The sequence below is a fragment of the Orcinus orca genome, chromosome 12 (assembly GCF_937001465.1).
Source record: "Orcinus orca chromosome 12, mOrcOrc1.1, whole genome shotgun sequence".
Lineage (NCBI taxonomy): Eukaryota > Metazoa > Chordata > Mammalia > Artiodactyla > Delphinidae > Orcinus > Orcinus orca.
In genome coordinates this window covers 12,260,386-12,281,699 of record NC_064570.1, presented here as the reverse complement: position 1 = coordinate 12,281,699, position 21,314 = coordinate 12,260,386, and the positions used below count along the sequence as shown (strand labels likewise).

The 21,314-nt window shown below is 41.7% G+C and overlaps 1 protein-coding gene across 8 annotated transcripts in view; it reads right to left on the bottom strand.

The window, feature by feature from the left end:
• CNKSR3 (CNKSR family member 3) overlaps window positions 1–21,314 on the bottom strand; it is a 102,657-nt gene that overhangs the window by 36,745 nt on the left and 44,598 nt on the right. The window contains exon 1 of one of the 8 annotated variants that reach the window (XM_049695178.1): window positions 6,814–6,978. The exons of the other annotated variants lie outside the window; for them this stretch is intronic. The gene's annotated coding sequence lies outside the window, so the exon portion shown is untranslated. Of the gene's footprint in view, window positions 1–6,813; window positions 6,979–21,314 lie in introns of those variants that run through there. 8 annotated transcript variants of the gene reach the window in all.

Sequence of the window (21,314 nt, the reverse complement as noted above, 5' to 3'; positions counted from 1 at the left end):
ATTTTTGTTCCTTTACTCAAAAAGATGCCCACATTTAAATCAACCTCAGGAATTGTCAATTATGCTCCACTATTTGATTGTCTATACAATGTATATTCCACCTGAAGGACATCTTTCAAGTGTGTCCTCATCTTTTTAAGTAGATTTTAAATCTAATGCACAGCTTATTTGTACAACAGAAAGTAACACAACATTGTAAAGCAATTATACTGCGATAAAAAAGGTTAAAATAGTCAATTTTATGTGCTGTATCTTTTACCACCTTTAAAAAATAAATAATTAAAAATGTTTTATTTTTAAAAATGCAAAAAGAGAAATTTCAAATGGATCCTACACAATTTTTTTTTTTTTTTTTTTTTTGCGGTATGCGGGCCTCTCACTGTCGTGGCCTCTCCCGTTGCAGAGCACAGGCTCCGGACGCGCAGGCTCAGCAGCCATAGCTCACGGGCCCAGCTGCTCCGCGGCATGTGGGATCCTCCCGGACTGGGGCACGAACCCGTGGCCCCTGCATCGGCAGGCGGGCTCTCAACCACTGCGCCACCAGGGAAGCCTTATCCTACACAATTTTGACAGTTACCATCCCATTCCCTTTCAGCTAAAAGAATAAACACTAACCCCTGCTGACTTGAAATGCTAGTTATCTGTGCTAGACATATGTTTGTCTGTTTGCTAAGCAGTCTTCCTCTGGAACACCATCCCTCTCCCAGCCCATGTGATCCCAGTGGACTTGCCAATCAAGATGCTTTGCCACAGTGATTGGCCACACTATTCTATCCATCAGCCAGTTATAGGTTCAGGGATGACCATGTGACTCAAGCAGAACCAATCAAAATCTTCCCTGATATTTGATATATGAACATAGGAAGACAAAGTCCCCTTCTTCCTTTCCAATTAGAAGTCATAAAGATACAAACTTGGGGATGCTGGCAGTCATTTTTCTGATCAATTTTACAAAATAAATCTATTCGAGACAAAGAAGATGTCCCAGTAATATCCAACATGTCCCTGGATCTAACCCTACTTAAAGATACTTCTAACCCCAGCATTTTTTACTTAAATCAAAATAAATTCCCTTGTTAGCTTAAGCTTATCTGTGTTGAGTTTCTGTCCCTTGCAACTGAAAAAGTTCTGATGAATATAAGATCTAGAGGAGTAGGTACCAGCAGTGGTACCAGAGAAAGACAATGTTAAATGGGTTAGTTTATGGGAATTTTTCCAGGTCAAATACTACTGCCAACAGTGTTGTATTTTTTTTTTTTTTTTTTTTTGCAGTACGCGGGCCTCTCACTGTCGCGGCCTCTCCCATTGCGGAGCACAGGCTCCGGACGCGCAGGCTCAGCGGCCATGGCTCACGGGCCCAGCCTTTCCGCAGCATGTGGGATCTTCCCGGACCGGGGCACGAACCCGTGTGCCCTGCATCGGCAGGCGGACTCTCAACCACTGCGCCACCAGGGAAGCCCCAGTGTTGTATTTTAATGTTCTTATATAATGATTAAAATAGGTAACCCTAAAAGAACTTGGGATTCTTTACTCCTGTATAGAGAACTCTCTGGTCAACACGTTAATGGTTTTACTGGAAAATCTTATACTAAATTAGTTGATCTATTTAAGCCCAAAAATAAAAGCCACCTTAGTGTTTTAAAAGGTAGATTTATATAAATTCAATCCCAACACAAAGGATGAAAATTCAATTTAACTAGAATAAAGTATGTGGAAGGCATGCTGCTGTCCCCTTCCCACCCAAACACACAAGCACACACACACTTCATTTAACTCTCACGAAAGCTCTATGCGGGTACTCTGAACCAGGAAAAGTAGACGTAGGTCCGGCACTTACTTCTGGCAATACTAAGGTCCATGCATCTCAAAATCTGATATCCTAGGCTAAACGATATCTCTGCCCCACTTTTTTGAAAGTTTTGAAAGCGGCAAAAGCTTTCACCTCCTGATAAGATGTAGAAAGAGGTGCAATGTCCTGATAACTGTTTGGGACGATCAAATAAATACAGGAAGAGATTAAGAAAAAATTAATTTTATGATAACTAGTCAGAACCAACCCATCCTCCCTGGGGTGACATCTGTCTATCAGAGGGGATCTGTCACACAGCAGCAAGGTTGGGGACACTGATATAAACTCAGCTCTACTTTGATCGCCTCGAGCCACACGTGGCCTCCATGGCATGTGAGTGGGGCAGACAGTGGAGGCCACACAAGTCAGCAGGCATGAAGTATCATGCCACTGGGGCAGCCGGGGGCAGCTGCACAGAATCCAGCTGCAGTAGTCAACAGTGACAAGGGCCAAAAGCCGAGGAGAGCCTCCTTACAACTTTATTCCCATTTCATAGATGACTAAATTAGGGCTCGTGTAAGTTGCATAACTTGTCCACAGTCACATAGCTGGTAAGATGCCAAGAGAAGGATTTTGTCAGCCATTTTCTTCAGCTCAATACAGAAGAGCTCAAATTCAGATCAAGGTTTGTTGCCCCAAGCCCTGATCCTTTTGCATTCTACCCTACTCTCCAAACACCTTCCTAAATCAGCAGTAAGGTCTAATTACAAAACAGTTATTATTAAAATAGAATCATGGAAACCTAGAGGTACTTAAAAGATACTTCACATTTTATTGAATGCAAAAAATTGGGAAAGTATGGACAAAAGACTAATTACTATGAATTTTGCCCTAAATGACTTAGCCAATTTTAAGCCAGATCAAACCAATATCTTACAATCTCCCCTCCTTCAGAAGGTTCTCTTCCTTTGCCTACTTTTAAGCTTTAAAAGGAATTTTTGTTTTAACTTGTCATAAAAATTTAAGACAACTATATTGTACATTTCAACCCTGTCACGGCTGAATTGATCTTCCTAAGATTCATATGTTGAAGTTCTAATCAGCAATACAATACCTCAGAACACCACTGTATTTGGAGGTAGCGTCTTTAAAGAGCTGATTAAGTTAAATGAGGTCATATGGATGAGCCCAAACCCAGTATGACTGAGTCCTTATAAGAAGAGGAGACACACATACACAGACAAGAACATGTAAAGACACAGGGAGAAGAAGGCATCTACAAGCCAAGGAGAGAGGCCTCAGAAGAAACCATCTCTGCTAACACTGTGATCTCAGACTTCTAGCCTCCAGAATTTCAAGAGAATAAATTCCTGTTGTTTCAGCCACGCAGTCTGTGATACTTTGTTATGACAGCCCTAACAAACCAACACAAACCTACACTTTATTTCATGTTCATCCACATGCGATAAACTCTTTCCTAAAATAAACAAGGCCCAATGACCAAAAGAACTGCAATTCATGTTTACTGTGCCAAGCAAGTTCTTTGCTCAAAATACGAGAACAAAACCAACTCATATTAGTTGTCATGTGCAGGATAAACCAGTCCATTAAGTGTAAAGCGAAGGAACCATGCACTATGGATGTTCATAAAATTTCACCCTTGAATAATAAGTAGAAATAAAGATGAGGCCAGATTTCTCTCTCTTTTTTTTTTTTTTTTTTTTGCAGTACGCAGGCCTCTCACTGCTGTGGCCTCTCCCGTTGCGGAGCACAGGCTCCGGACGCGCAGGCTCAGCGGCCATGGCTCACGGGCCCAGCCGCTCCGTGGCACGTGGGATCTTCCTGGACCAGGGCACAAACCCGTGTCCCCTGCATCGGCAGGTGGACTCTCAACCACTGCGCCACCAGGGAAGCCCCAGATTTCTCTTTTAACTATGAAAAGTTTCACTGAAGAAACAGGATTTCAGAAATAGCTTCAGTGCATTAAGGAAATATTTCGGACACAGAGAAGAAGGTTGAGATGAAAGGTGTGATGAAGTTTCTGGATAGGACAAGAGGGAACTGAACAAAACAGCAGAACATTTGCCTGAGAAAAGGCAAGAATCTCCTTGAAGATTCTGAGGAATATAAATGGTCTGATCTCAACTAATCAGAAGATCCCTGAGATGTAGGAGAATTACCAAGTAGACACCATGTTGCTACCTACCCAAATACAGAATCTAGAGTGGCTTAAAGACTTTCCCCTATGGAAGCAGCCTAAATGCCCGTCAACAGATGAATGGATAAAGAAGATGTGATATGCATATTACTCAGCCATAAAAAAGAATGAACTAATGCCATTTGCGGCAACATGGATGGACCTTGAGATTATCATACTACGCAAAGTAAGTCAGACAAAGACAAATATCATATGATATCACTTATATATGGAATCTAAAAAAATGACACAAATGAATTTTGAAACAAACTCACAGACAAAGAAAACAAATTTATGGTTACCAAAGGGGAAGGGGTGGGGAGAGATAAATTAGGAGCTTGGGATTAGCAGATAAACACTACTATATATAAAATATATAAGCAACAAGGGCCTACTGTATAGTACAGGGAACTATATTCAATATCTTGTAATAACCTATAATGGAAAAGACTCTGGAGAGGAATAGAAATACATATATATGTATATATATATATGTATATATATACATATATATATATGTATATATAACTGAATTACTTTGCTAAACACCTGAAACTAACACAACACTGTAAATCAACTATACTTCAATAAAAAATTTAAAAAGTAAAAAGAATTTCCCCTCAAGGGACATGTCTATTGAATATGCTAAGTTTTAAATAGTATTGTCTCCCGTTTTATTATTCCAATACAAGACGGCCTATTGTTCAGTTATCCTATTGTTTAGAATACAATTACACATTTATAAACAGCCAAATCAAACTATTACGCAGTCCCACGAAGGAGGGGAAAATCCCCAATTTCAAATAAACTGGTTTTAGAATTTGGAATACACAGTACACTTTAACCTATTTGTCAAATGTATCTATTTACCAGTTCTTTGCTTCAAAGAACTTACTGAAAGTCTAGCAGCGCTGAGAGAAACACAGAATTAAATAAAATTAGATTAAACACATTCCATTTACACAAATTAAACACATAATTCAATGTGAAAAGAACCAGGAAGGCAAAGGACAGGGAGTTCCCACAGAATGGAAGCAGCAGGGAGAGACAGCCAGACTTTCTCCCCTCTTCCCAAACCTGTAAATGACCCTAAAATTTCAGAGAAATCCCAAAGGCAAAAAGGAAAAAAAAAAAGAAATATCTTACGATTTTTAAAAATACTATTTTATAATTTATATCAGAAAGCAACAGGGCAGTGGTTAAGAGCCTGAGTTCCAATCTCAATCCTACTTCTTGCTAACTGGGTACCTGGGGCAAGTTACCCAGTTGGCTCATTTGTAAAACAGAGATAATAACACTACCTACTACACAGATCTGTGATGAAAATTAAGTGTTAATAGTTATAAAGAGCTTAGAACACTATGAAGCAAATAATTACATATTTCGTTCGATTAAAAAGTGATTTATTCAGGTCGTCAGTCCCCTCGGTGTTCAAAACAAAAGTTGCTAGAGAGACACACAAACTCGCAAAAGCTTAGGTAGCCCCCTCTGGAACAGCATAAATTGGAGATAAAATAAAATCTCAACAGCCTTTCTTATTAGCTTCCCCAGAATATATTCCCAAATTTGGTCGTTTACCGTTATCATTGATCCTACCTAAAAATGTTTTAGGATTTATATATTGGAATACAAGCACCATGAAAGTAGAGTCTTCGTTTTTATTCATTGCTATTCCCCAGCATCTAGAACATTGCTGGTGCATAATGTTTGTGAAATAAATAACTGAATGCATAAGATAGACAAAGAACTTCATGTTCTTACCAATGCACAAGTCACCTGATTTTATTTTCCAACACAAGTGAGTCACTAAAATTAACAGAACTACTGATTGTGATATCAGGGTATTTGTTGCAAGTTTCAATGTTTCAAGATTAAAGGAGGTCATTTCTATACTGGGAAATATTATAAACAAAATGAAACCCCAAAACAAAACTCCAATCTTTGACAAGTTACTTGCTCTGTACTAAGGATTAGTTTTTATTAACTAATTAATGTCTCCAAAATGTGGAAAGGATTGTGTACATGAAGATTAAGACATGAGAGTAAATGCCCCAGTGTAAAAACTCTAGAGCTATTTCCTCTAATTTTCTGTACGAGACTGAAATCAGATTGTTGACTAGATCAGCCTCTGTCCTGGCAGGTGTGGCGCATGAGAAAGACATCCCAAAGCTATGCTTTCAGCCTATAGGCTCAAGGCAGCAAAACCTCTAATTCCACAAAGACAGTGAGCCCAGAGTTGTTCTGACAGCCCTTCACATCAAGTACTTTGATCATTAAAGTATTTTTAACCACAGGATTTTGCTTTATTTTGCTATGTTTTAAAGGAAATGTGTTGGTGTCCCGGTTCAAGATGGCGGAGTAGAAGGACATGCGCTCACTCCCTCTTGCAAGAGCACCAGAATCACAACTAACTGCTGAACAATCATTGACAGGAAGACACTGGAACTCACCAAAAAAGACACCCCACATCCAAAGACAAAGGAGAAGCTGCAATGAAACGGCAGGAAGGGCGCAATCACAATAAAATCAAATCCCATTACCACTGGGCGTGTGAATCACAAACTGGAGATCACTTATACCACAGAAATCCAGCCACTAGAGTGCAGGTTCTGAGCCCCACAGCAGGCTTCCCAACCTGGGGGTCTGGCAACAGGAGGAGAAATTCCCAGAGAATCAGACTTTGGAGGCTAGCAGAATTTGATTGCAGGACTTCGACAGGACTTGGGGAAAAACAGACTCCACTCTTGGAGGGCACACACAAAGTAGTGTGCTCATCAGGACCGGGGGGAAAGAGCAGTGACCCCAGAGGAGACTGAACCAGACCTACCTGCTAGTGTTGGAGGGTCTCCTGCAGAGGCTGGGAGTGGCTATGGCTCACCATGGGGACAAGGACACTGGCAGCAGAATTTCTGGGAAGTACTCCTTGGCATGAGCCCTCCCAGAGTCCGCCATGAGCCCCACCAAAGAGCCGGGTAGACTCCAGTGCTGGGTCGCCTCAGGCCAAACAACCAACAGGGAGGGAACCCAGCCCCACCCATCAGCAGACAAGTGGATTCAAGCTATACTGAGCTCTGTCCACCAGAGCAAAACCCAGCTCTACCCGCCACCAATCCCTCCCATCAGGAAGCTTGCATAAGACTCTTAGATAGCCTCATCCACTAGAGGGCAGACAGCAGAAGCAAGAAGAACTACAATCCTGCAGCCTGTGGAATGAAAACCACATTCACAGAAAGATAGACAAAATGAAAAGGCAGAGGGCTATGAACCAGAAGAAGGAACAAGATAAAACCCCAGAAAAACAATTAAAGGAAGTGGAGATAGGCAACCTTCCAGAAAAATAATTCAGAATAATGATAGTGAAGATGATCCAGGACCTCAGATAAAGAATGGAGGCAAAGATCAAGAAGATGCAAGAAATGTTTAACAAAGGCCTAGAAGAATTAAAGAACAAACAAACAGAGATGAACAACACAGTAACTGAAATGAAAAATACACTAGAAGGAATCAATAGCAGAATAACTGAGGCAGAAGAACAGATAAGTGACCTGGAAGACAGAATGGTGGAATTCACTGCCATGGAACAGAATAAAGAAAAAAGAATGAAAAGAAATGAAGACAGCCTAAGAGAACTCTGGGACAACATTAAATGCACCAACATTCACATTACAGCAGTCCCAGGAGAAGAGAGAGAGAAAGGACCCAAGAAAATATTTGAAGAGATTATAGTCGAAAACTTCCCTAACATGGGAAGGGAAATAGCCACCCAAGTCCAGGAAGTGCAGAGAGTCCCAGGCAGGATAAACACAACGAGAAACACGCTGAGACACATAGTAATCAAACTGACAAAATCAAAGACAAAGAAAAATTATTAAAAGCAACAAGGGAAAAATGACAAATAACATACAAGGGAACTCCCATAAGATTAACAGCTGATTGCTCAGCAGAAATTAAAAAGCCAGAGGGAGTGGCACGATATACTTAAAGTGATGAAGGGGAAGAACCTACAACCAAGATTACTCTACTGGCAAGGATCTCATTCAGACTCGATGGAGAAGTCAAGAGCTTTACAGACAAGCAAAAGCCAAGAGAATTCAGCACCACCAAACGAGCTCTACAACAAATGCTAAAGAAACTTCTCTAAGTGGGAAACACAAGAGAAGAAAAGGACCCACAAAAACAAACCCAAAACAATTAAGGAAATGGTCATAGGAACATATATATAGATAATTACCTTAAACGTGAATGGATTAAATGCTCCAACCAAAAGACACAGGCTTGCTGAATAGATACAAAAACAAGACACATATATATGCTGTGCACAAGAGACCCACTTCAGACCTAGGGACACATACAGACTGAAAGTGAGGGGATGGAAAAAGATATTCCATGCAAATGGAAATCAAAAGAAAGCTGGAGTAGCAATTCTCATATCAGACAAAATAGACTTTAAAATAAAACTATTATAAGAGACAGACAAGGACACTACATAATGATCAAGGGATCAATCCAAGAAGAAGATATAACAATGATAAATATTTATGCACCCAACATAGGAGCACCTCAACACATAAGGCAAGTGCTAACAGCTATAAAAGAGGAAATCGACAGTAACACAATAATAGTGGGGTATTTTAACACCTCATTTACACCAATGGACAGATCATCCAAACAGAAAATTAATAAGGAAACACAAGCTTTAAATGACACAATAGACCAGATAGATTTAATTGATATTTATTGGACATTCCATCCAAACACAGATTACACTTTCTTGTCACACGGAACATTCTCCAGGATAGATCACATCTTGGGTCACAAATCAAGCCTCAGTAAATTTAAGAAAATTGAAATCATATCAAGCATCTTTTCTAACCACAACACTATGAGATTAGAAATGAATTACAGGGAAAAAAACGTAAAGAACACATACACATGGAGGTTAAACAATACGTTACTAAATAACCAGAGATCACTGAAGAAATCAAAGACGAAATCAAAAAATACCTAGAGACAAATGACAATGAAAACACAATGATCCAAAACCTATGGGTGCAGCAAAAGCAGTTCTAAGAGGTAAGTTTATAGCTATAAAAGCCTACCTCAAGAAACAAGAAAAATCTCAAATAAACAATCTAACCTTACACCTAAAGGAACTAGAGAAAGAAGAACAAACAAAACCCAAAGTTAGCAGGAGGAAAGAAATCATAAAGATCACAGCAAAAATAAATGAAATAGACAAAGGATTAATCTGCAAAATTTACAAGCAGCTCATGCAGCTCAATAACAAAAAAACAAACAACCCAATCCAAAAATGGGCAGAAGACCTAAATAGACATTTCTCCAAAGAAGATATACAGACTGCCAACAAACACATGAAAGAATGCTCAACATCATTAATCATTAGAGAAATGCAAATCAAAACTACAATGAGATATCATCTCTCACCAGTCAGAATGGCCATCATCAAAAAATCTAGAAACAATAAATGCTGGAGAGGGTGTGGAGAAAAGGGAACACTCTTGCACTGCTGGTGGGAATGTGAATTGGTTCAGCCACTATGGAGAACAGTATGGAGGTTCCTTAAAAAACTACAAATAGAACTACCATATGACCCAGCAATCCCACTACTGGGCATATACCCTGAGAAAACCAAAATTCAAAAAGAGTCATGTACCAAAACGTTCATTGCAGCTCTATTTACAATAGCCCGGAGATGGAAACAACCTAAGTGCCCATCATCGGATGAATGGATAAAGAAGATGTGGCACATATATACAATGGAATATTACTCAGCCATAAAAAGAAACGAAATTGAGCTATTTGTAATGAGGTGGATAGACCTAGAGTCTGTCATACAGAGTGAAGTAAGTCAGAAAGAAAAAGACAAATACCGTATGCTAACACATATATATGGAATTTAAGAAAAAAAATGTCATGAAGAACCTAGGGGTAAGGCAGGAATAAAGACACAGACCTCCTAGAGAATGGACTTGAGGTTATGGGGAGGGGGAAGGGTGAGCTGTGACAGGGCGAGAGAGAGTCATGGACATATACACACTAACAAACGTAGTAAGGTAGATAGCTAGTGGGAAGCAGCCGCATGGCACAGGGATATTGGCTCGGTGCTTTGTGACAGCCTGGAGGGGTGGGATAGGGAGGGTGGGAGGGAGGGAGACGCAAGAGGGAAGACATATGGGAACATATGTTTATGTATGACTGATTCACTTTGTTATAAAGCAGAAACTAACACACCATTGTAAAGCAATTATGCCCCAATAAAGATGTTAAAAAAAATAATAATAATAAAAATAATAAATAAAATAAATTAAAAAAATGAAATAGAAACAAAGAAAACAATAGCTAAGATAAATAAAAGTAAAAGCTGGTTCTTTGAGAAGATAAACAAAATTGATAAACCATTAGTCAGACTCATCAAGAAAAAGAAACAAAATGGATAAACCATTAGTCAGATTCAAGAAAAAGAGGGAGAGGACTCAAATCAATAAAGTTAGAATTGAAAAGGAAGTTACAACAGACACTGCAGAAATACAAAGCATCCTTAGAGACTACTAAAAGCAACTCTATGCCAATAAAATGGATAACCTGGAAGAAATGGACAAATTCTTAGAAAGGTATAACCTTCCAAGACTGAACCAGGAAGAAATAGAAAATATGAACAGACCAAGCACAAGTAATGAAATTGAAACTGTGATTAAAAATCTTCCAACCAACAAAAGTCCAGGACCAGAGGGCTTCACAGGTGAATTTTATCAAACATTTAGAGAAGAGCTAACACCTATCCTTCTCAAACTCTTCCAAAAAATTCCAGAGGAAGGAACACTCCCAAACTCATTCTATGAGGCCACCATCATCATGATACCAAAACCAGACAAAGATGTTACAAAAAAGAAAATTACAGGCCAATAACCCTGATGAACATAGATGCAAAAATCCTCAACAAAATACTAGCAAACAGAATCCAACAACACATTAAAAGGATCATACACCATGATCAAGTGGGATTTATCCCAGGGATGCAAGGATTCTTCAATATACGCAAATCAATGTGATACACCATATTAAGAAATTGAAGAATAAAAACCATATGATCATCTCAATAGATGCAGAAAAAGCTTTTGACAAAATTCAACACCATTTATGATCAAAACTCTCCAGAAAATGGGCATAGAGGGAACCTACCTCAACATAATAAAGGCCATATACAACAAACGCACAGCAAACATCATTCTCAATGGAGAAAAACTGAAACCATTTCCTCTAAGATAGGAACAAGACAAGGATGTCCACTCTCACCACTATTATCAACATAGTTTTGGAAGTCCTGGTCACAGCAATCAGAGAAGAAAAAGGAATAAAAGGAATACAAATTGGCAAAGAAGAAGTAAAACTGTCACTGTTTGCAGATGACATGGTACTATACATAGAGAATCCTAAAGATGCCACCAGAAAACTACTAGAGCTAATCAATGAATTTGGTAAAGTTTCAGGATATAAAATTAATGCACAGAAATCTCTTGCATTCCTATATACTAATGATGAAAAACCTGAAAGAGAAATTAAGGAAACACTTCCATTTACCATTGCAACAAAAAGAATAAAATACCTAGGAATAAACCTACCTAGGGAGACAAAAGACCTGTATGCAGAAAACTATAAGACACTGATGAAAGAAATTAAAGATGATACCAACAGATGAAAGATATACTATCCAAGATATATGTTCTTGGATTGGAAGAATCAATATTGTGAAAATGACTATACTACCCAAAGCAATCTACAGATTCAATGCAATCCCTATCAAATTACCAATGGAATATTTTACAGAACTAGAACAAAAAATCTTAAAATTTGTATGGAGACAAAAAAGACCCCGAATAGCCAAAGCAGTCTTGAGGGAGAAAAACGGAGCTGGAGAAATCAGACTTCCTGACTTCAGACTATACTACAAAGCTACAGTAATCAAGACAATATGGTGCTGGCACAAAAACAGAAATATAGATCAATGGAACAGGATAGAAAGCCCAGAGATAAACCCACGCACCTATGGGTAACTAATCTATGACAAAGGAGGCAAGGATATACAATGGAGAAAAGGTAGTCTCTTCAGGAAGTGGTGCTGGGAAAACTGGACAGCTACATGTAAAAGAATGAAATTAGAACACTCCCTAACACCATACACAAAAATAAACTCAAAATGGATTAAAGACCTAAATGTAAGGCCAGACACTATGAAACTCTTAGAGGAAAGCATAGGAAGAACACTCTTTGACATAAATCACAGCAGTATCTTTTTTGATACACCTCCTAGAGTAATGGAAATAAAAACAAAAATAAACAAATCGGACCTAACGAAACTTAAACGCTTTTGCAAAGCAAAAGAAACTACAGACAAGACAAAAAGACAACCCTCAAAATGGGAGAAAATATTTGCAAACAAATCAACGGACAAAGGATTAATCTCCAAAATATATAAACAGCGCATGCAGCTCAATATTAAAAAAACAACAATCCAGTCCAAAAATGGGCAGAAGACCTAAGTAGACATTTCTCCAAAGAAGACATACAGATGACCAAGAAGCACATGAAAAGCTGCTCAACATCACTAATTATTAGAGAAATGCAAATCAAAACTGCAGTGAGGTATCATCTCACACCAGTTAGAATGGGCATCATCAGAAAATCTACAAGCAACAAATGCTGGAGAGGGTGTGGAGAAAAGGGAAACCTCTTGAACTGTTGGTGGGAATGTAAATTGATACAGCCACTATGGAGAACAGTAGGGAGGTTCCTTAAAAAACTGAAAATAGAACTACCATATGGCCCAGCAATCCCACTACTGGGCATATACCCAGAGAAAACCATAATTCAAAAAGACACATGCACCCCAATGTTCATTGCAGCACTATTTACAACAGCCAGGTCATGGAAGCCACCTAAATGCCCATCAACAGATGAACGGATAAAGAAGATGTAGTACATATATACAATGGAATGTTACTCAGCCATAAAAAGGAACGAAACTGAGTCAGTTGTAGAGACATGGATGGATCTAGAGACTGTCATACAGAGTGAAGTAAGTCAGAAAGAGAAAAAAAATACCGTATATTAACGCATATATGTGGAACCTAGAAAAATGGTACAGATCATCCAGTTTGCAGGGTAGAAATAGAGACACAGATGTAGAGAACAAACATATGGACACGAAGGGGGGAAAGCGGCAAGGGGTGGGGGTGGCGGTGTGATGAATTGGACGATTGGGATTGACACGTATACACTGATGTGTATAAAATGGATGACTAATAAGTACCTGCTGTATAAAAAAAAATAAGTAAAATAAAACTCAAAAATAAATAAATAAAGTAAATGTGTTGATTTGGAAATCGATCTAACTAACGCTTGTAGATTTGCATCTCATGTAGGTCCCCTAAAAGGGCCACCAAGTGCCAGATGATGCAAACAGGGTTTGGGTATACTGTATTCTTTGACTAGGACAATCAGTCACAGATCACACAATTCAATTTAATTCCACGACAGTATGGAGCAATGACCACATACAAGGCACTGTACTGGGGAGGAACCTCCAATGCAAAGGAGATGAACATTTAGCAGGAGGTCCGTTCTTGATGATCTGAACCAAAGGGAAGGAAGCAAGGCTTGGGTGGAACATTTACATCTCATTACAATATTCTCGGAATTCCCAACACTTCTAAAAACATTAAATGGTTAAGGATCTGACATCAAAACTCCTCCGCCTTCTCAACTTACTGACACTCCTGATTCAATGTATTATAACATCTCCCCAAAATTCAGAAGGGTGGTCTACTGTTCGGACCTCCAAGTATCTTTTCGTGAAGTGAGACACGCAACTCTATCCTAGAATGACTTTCTTTGTCACCCCGTTTTGTTGAAGTCCGTAGGCCTTAATTTTAAAACTAGCTGATAGGGGACTTCCCTGGTGATCCAGTGGCTAAGACTCTGCCTTCCCAATGTAGGGGACCCAGGTTCAATCCCTGATCAGGGAACTAGATCCCACATGCCACATCTAAGAGTTCACTTGCCGCAATGAAAAGATCCTGCATGCAGAAACGAAGATCCCGTGTACTGCAACTAAGACCCGGCGCAGCCAAATAAATAAATAAATATTAAAAAACAAAAAACTACCTGATAAAACTGGTTTAAGTATAGCAGTATGAATTCAGGCAATAACACCATGTTTGAAACACAGGGTGTACTGAGTTTTAGCTCCATAACGTTGAAGGATTGAGGAATTCTTTTTGCCTGGTCAGATGGGCCCCTGACCCACTGGCCTTTCCTAATGAGTCAAAACTACAATCAGTGTCTCCAGGAAGAACGGTGAAGGGGGGAGTCTGTTACCGACCAGGGTTCTTGGCCTCCTTAATCAACAGAAATTGATCAGAGGCCAGACAAAAAATTCCGGCAAGGCTTTATTGGGGCCCCTGCTGCAGCAGGGTGAGCAAAAACAAGTAATAGGTTCCCTTGCTCACTCCCGGAGGTGGGGCAAGCTGGTTCCTTATATAGGGTGAGGGTGGGGGCGGGTCCAGAGGGATGGGCTGGAGTGGGGGCTTAGGTGTTTTGCCCGCCCCTTTGGAGGGGTTGAGTGCAGGGGGCATGCGCAGTGCCCTGCTTTTGCTCCCAGCTCTTCAGAAGCAGCTGTTGGGTTTTTGCTCTTTTTGTATCTTGTCCAGAATCTGCCCCAGCTGTGCATGCACGCAGTTCTTTTTAGTCCCTTGTAGCTTCTTTGTATTCTGTTGCCCGAGGAGACGTGTGTCCAGGTGCAGGCGCTGAAGCAAAGGGTCCCAGGTCCCAGCCTGTCTCAGCCCCAGCGGCAGCCTGAGACAAAAGGACACAGCCAGCTGTGCCGTTGCCTTTGCAGCTGCTGAGACCCCTGATGGAAGCACAGTTCCTCCATCTGGATATGGAAGGACCCAATTTCCTCACAAGCCATCCTCTTTCTCCCGTGTCAGAATATCCTGTGTGCACTCTGAGGGGAGAAAACTGCAGCCATGACCTCCCTTCTTCAGCTCAGGATCCGCCACCGATCTCGAAAGGACAAGGAGTAGCAAGAAAAGCAAAATGAACTGCACACTGAAGGTAACACAAGCCCAAGCCAACTATCAAAAACGGTGAATTGATGTTGCTAATCAAATGATGACCAGATCTAAGAGAACCACTAGAAATATGGTGTCACATCTCATGATGTAACATCTTAATGTTAATGAAGAATCGCACATTAAACATACATTTGCCTTGTGATTTTTAAAAAAATATTTCTTACCCTTTGGATATGCCTAATTCTTACGTTAGGTTTTATAATATGCACTATAGTCCAGTAGAATGTGTGTATTACTTAGAGATAAATGTCTACGTACTGTCAGTGTGTGCCCGCAAATTATTTACTTATGGAAAAGCACGATCAAAAATCTGAAGGCGGGGCTTCCCTGGTGGCGCAGTGGTTGAGAGTCCGCCTGCCGATGCAGGGGACACGGGTTCGTGCCCCGGTCCGGGAAGATCCCACGTGCCGCGGAGCGGCGGGGCCCGTGAGCCATGGCCGCTGAGCCTGCGCGTCCGGAGCCTGTGCTCCGCAACGGGAGAGGCCACAACAGTGAGAGGCCCGTGTACCGCCAAAAAAAAAAATTAAAAAAAAAAAAAATCTGAAGGCTACAGAGCTATACAGTGATGCGTTCCAAATTCTGCTCTCTAATCTAAAACTCAACACAGTTCAAACCTAAACTCATCCTTCTCATCAAGCCTGCCTCTCCCCCATTTTCCTTATTTTGGTCAATGACCCCAAGGCGTACAGAGCTGTCTGGCCAGAAAGTGGAAGCCATCCGCCTCCTCCTCCAGATTCTTCATCCCCAGGACTTCAAGTCTTCAGGTTTTTGAGTTCTCGCCATCTTAATGTTGAGTACCCCTCCACTAGATCTCCTCTGTCTTGTCTTACTGTCACAGCTGCCCAGGTTTCTACAATCATCCAGAAACTGGTTCCCATGCTCAGTCCCTCCTTCCTCTTGGTTCGTCCTCCACAATCTCACCTGAGCAAAACCATCCCCTCCTTGACAGAGCGAAATCTGTGAGCTTAGCTGGGCATTCCAAGCGCTTGAGGACCTGTTGTCTGCCAAACGCCTCTACAATCCCACTTTTCTATAACATTCATCTTTCTGGTGAGGATGTAGAAAAACACCCATTTCGCTGAGTTTCTCCAAAAGGAACGAAGGTGTAACTCACAGATCGGCAAATACAGCGCATGGACCAAATCTGGCCCACCGCCCGGTTTTGGAGGTAAACTTTTATGGGAACACAGCCATGCTCTTTTGTTTACATACTGTCTCTGGCTGTCTTCGAGATACAATAACAGAACTGAGTAACTGAGACAGAGACCAAATGCCCACAAGGCCTAAAATACTTACTATCTGGCCTTCTAGAGAAAAGGTGTGCAAAGCCTTGGTATAAGTAACAGCAGCAAGGAGTACAGAGTGATGGTAAATCTGCCAACTGGAAAAACAGACTAGACTGGGAATGAAGTGAATCTGATTGTTTCTTTTCTTTTGATATTTTTGAAAGAATCATTTAATATAATTACACTGAATTAAAAAGCAGAGAAAGTGTTATCTCCTTCCCTCCCTCCCCAAAAAAATCCTGAACATGTTTTAGGAGACCTCTTACAACTTTTTATCCACTTTGTATATAATAAAACTCACCAATTTTCAGTGTACCAGTCAATGAGTTTTGACTAATACATACAGCCATGTAACCACACCACAATCATGATGTGAACATTTCTGTCACCCCAGACAGTTCCCTTGTGCCCTCTTGCTGTGTCAGTTCTTTCCCTACGGCCCCTGCAGCCAATAACCTGCTTTCTAATGAAGGGAACCTGATTTCTTAGTCTGGCTTTAGTCCATGTCCTGCCATGCACAACACTGGCTAAACCACTTACTTCCGGTTCTTGGGCTCCTCGAGTGAACTAAGAGGCTTCCTTTAAAACTGACACCCACATACACTACTGCTCGCTGCTCTGATTTTCTCAGTCATCCTGCCAGGCTTCTGGTTAAATATAATTTGAAGAAAGGGGACAACAACTCAATTCATTGTCTGAAAAGCAGGTTCAAAGAACTCTCAGTACCTTTCAGATCTAAAAGTCTACACTTCTCCACTTAGTATGTTACCTGTACTTACAATTGCAGAGTATGAAGAAGGAAATAAACTGCCCAGAAACTTAAATCCCAAACCTCCTCAGAGCCAAAAACAATTAGCAAATGAATGAACTTGGTCCTGAGAAAAACTCTGTCAGGTCTTCTGCCCTGATGAGAGCTGTGAGCATGTGAAGTCGTTGCTGAGGCCTCCCAGCTGCCTTCAAAGCAGAAGCTGCGTGAAATCCAAACACAACCACAGATCCAGCCGCGAGGACCCTGGAAGCTCAATTAAGAACCAACAAAGCCTCTTCACTATGTTTATGGAAGAAGCAACCGATTTGAAGGAGGAGGAACGTGCGCCTGTCCATTTGGGGTGGGGAGGAAGGCATCAAGCTGAAAGAACAGAAATGCTGAAGACAAAATAAAAGTCTGTGCTCTTAACCATCTGGGCAAAGCTGGTCTGCACATCATGGAAGAGCTGCAAGAGAATGCAGCAACAAATCCATGGCTTCAAGTTCTTACAAGAAGCAACCAAAAAACAGTACTTTGTTTCTAAAGCAAACTCACCCTTCTTACTAGTTACCAGTGTCTTCTAAGACTTACCTCACTCAGAAGACATCAGAAGATGGAACCGAAAAACAGCTACTCTTTGGGTTTTACTACATAAGTAGAGGATTTATTACTAAAACAAAACTTGGAAGTAGCAAATATGTCCATGCCAGGATAATTTAAGGAAGTGAAAATAGGAGTTCAAGGATTCAAGCTACCCAGAAAACAAGTCAGATGGACTGCTCTCGTCTGAGGTTTCTGAACTGGGAAGGAATGCATCCCAGCTGAAGATTTTAACCAGGAAAGCCTGGGTTCCAAGTTGAAGGCCTGGCAAACCCACCCGCCGCCCCCCAGCCCTCCACCCACCCAGACTCTGCACAACTTCTGATGCTGTGAAAGGGACCCAGCCTGCCATGCCCCCAGCAACCCGAGTCCAGCCACGAAGGGGAGAAGTGCCCAGAGAGGGGACAGGACAGAAGTTAGTGTTATCTGAAATCATCTTCTGGATGATCTTTAGACACTGCTCTAAATCACTGGGGGAAAAAAACTGACATGCAAATCACAATCAACCAAAGAACTGAGGGTCTAAAGGCCAGAATTCAGACTATAATGACAGCCCTGAATGCTCAGCGTCGAGTTCCTCTTCCCTTACCCCCACCCCCAAAAGGTATCATGAACTTGAAAGATAACACCAAGGGCAGGGAAGAAATTGAACAGTGACGTAGACGTCTGAGGTTGTGTGTGTGTGTATGCGTGTGTTTGCGTAGACGTCCATATACGTACATATCATCGTTGTTATTCAACAAAAACTGCAAACCAAGTTTTCAGATTCTAAAAGCAAAACCAAAATTGTGAAGATGAACACAAAGCATGCCACAATACTCTGGTAAAAGAAATGTGTACTTTCCAAGGTTGGTTGTTGTAATTCAGTAACCAAACCATTGTATCCAATTCTGGAACACCTGGACCAAGGGGGGAGGGGGGCAACATGTGAAAGAGGAGGAAAGAATGTCCTTCACCCAGTAAATTGTACTCTCCACCACCCCCAGCACAGTTTATTTTTCCAAAACTATAAATTAGATTTGGTCTAAGAACCAAACATTGGCTACAAGTATTGTCACTGGCATGCCTACCCTGAACCGAAGGAAGAATTAACTAGTTCCCTGGACACGCAGCAAGTGTAAGTTCATAGAACTGCAGACGATCAACTCAGAGTGTGGACCATGCGGTGGCCACGGCAACAAACCTGGAAGCTTCGCCCACTGCTTGGGTGTCATTACTGCCCAGGGGCAAGTCCCATCTTGAGATGAACGTACAATGCATCAATCACCTCCAATTCACCTGGGTCCATCAACATTTCCATGGGAAAACTGCAGTCTATTCAACCATCTACCAACACTGCACAGTCCAAACAGCTGGGCTGCATAGGAAACTGAACTCCTGCATTGCTAGGGGGCTGCAGGGTTTACAGGGCGCCTGCCCATGCGATGATGTCTCATTGATCCCTGCGAGGAGCCGGGGGAGGATGCTGGCCAGGTCATTACTATCTCTACTTTACTGACTGAGGAAACGTAAATGCAGAGCGTGCCTTCCCCGTGACATCATGGCCCTAAAAGGCAGAGCTAAGGCAGAGCCCAAACATCAATGGGGCACCCAAATCCTTGTGGGGTCTGAGGTCATCAGTAAAGAAATGGATGAAAGTGACTTAATTAAGTACATTAACTAAGTACAGACTATGCTTCAGGCACCATGCTGAGCACAGCAGAAATGGTATAAGGTATAGTAATTGAAGATCAAAGGATCATAAACGAAACAAGGGAAGGAGCTTAGATTAAGCCCATTTTACAGGCCAGGAGAGTACCTGTGACCATGGAGGTAGAGCGTTTGGGAGCAAGGCCTCTGGAGCCCGACTGCCTGGATTCAGTTCCGCTACTTCCCAGCTGTGTGACCTCATACAAGTAACTTAACCTCTCTGTGCCTCAGTTTTTTCATCCACAAAATGGAGAAGCTAAGAGTACCTACACCTCGTGGGGATATCTGGATGAGTAAATGTGTTAAAATTTGTAAATAAGTTAATATTCTTAAAGCACTTACAGATATTATTGATAGGTACATAGTAAGTGCTAGTTAAGTGTTTGTGAAAATACAAAGTTTTTGGTTTGTTTTTTTTGGTTTGTTTTTTTTGCGGTACAGGGGCCTCTCACTGTTGTGGCCTCTCACTATTGTGGCCTCTCCCATTACGGAGCACAGGCTCCGGACGCGCAGGCTCAGCGGCCATGGCTCACGGGCCCAGCTGCTCCGCGGCATGTGGGATCTTCCCAGACCGGGGCACGAACCACGTCCCCTGCATCGGCAGGCGGACTCCCAACCACCGCGCCACCAGGGAAGCCCACAAAGTGTTAAATTTTAAAAAAAAGAAATGAAACTGGGGCTCACGGACCTGTCGAATAACTGGCCTAAGTCACACAACCAACAAGACGCAGAGTCAGGATTGAAAACCATTTCTGAGCATTGTGAAAGGACAGCGCAGAAGCCTGTACGGGATCGGAAGACATGGAGGTTTGATGCAAGAAGCTGACATTATCAGCAGCTGATGCCTTTTCCTTGGTGAGGTCGCAGGAGAAGGGGCCGAAGGAGATGCTCACATACCAGGAGGGTGGAGAAAGGCCCTCACAGCTGCTATATTGGGGACAGCTGCCTCGAACAATGAAGCAGGTTTGTCAGGCAGCAGTAGACTTTTTTTATTTTTTAATAACAGCTTTATTGAAATACAATGTATATACCCTACAAGTCACCTATATAGAGTGTACAATTCAATGAGTTCTGGTATATCCATGCCACCATAACCATAACCAATTTTATTTTCAACACCCCCCCCCCAAAAAAACTCCCTGGGCCCAAAATCAGTCACTGCCCATGTCACACAGCCCACCGCCTACCACCGGGCCATCACTAACCTATTTTCTGTCTCTTTGGGTTCGCCTGGCGATTTCACACGATGGATTCCGCACATTGCACATAAATCGGGTCATACAATATACGCTCTTGGGCGATGGGCGTCTTTCACGTAGATTAACGTTCTGAAGACTCATTAAAACCTTCTCAACACACAGTTTAAATGTTACTCCCTTGCTCCAAGCCCTGTGGGATCAAAATCCACAGCCAGCAAAGTCCAGGCCAGTCTGTCCGGGTCCTGCCCGCCTCTCCAACTTCGTCTCCTGCCACATTCTCCCCAGACCACCGCGTTGGACACAGGATATCTGGCCCTTTCTACCTCAAGGCCTGTCACTGTGACGCTCCTTTAACCTGGAACGTTCGTGCCTTCTCACCTCTCAGTCTCAACTCAAATATCACATCGCAGGGATGCCTCCGGTGGAGCCCGGTACGCAAAAGAGCCCCCAAATCGCTGTTCTTCCCTGTGTGTCCCGTTTGCTTCCTTCACAGGACTTAGCAAGCCTGTGAGTATTTATTTGTTCATTATCCTGCATTTGCCTCTCTCCCTCTCTAAAATACGGGGCTGGGGCCACGCCTGTGCTGATGACTCAGCCTTCCACCTCATGCATTGCCTGGCACAATGCGACGCTCAAATATTGGCTGGATAAAA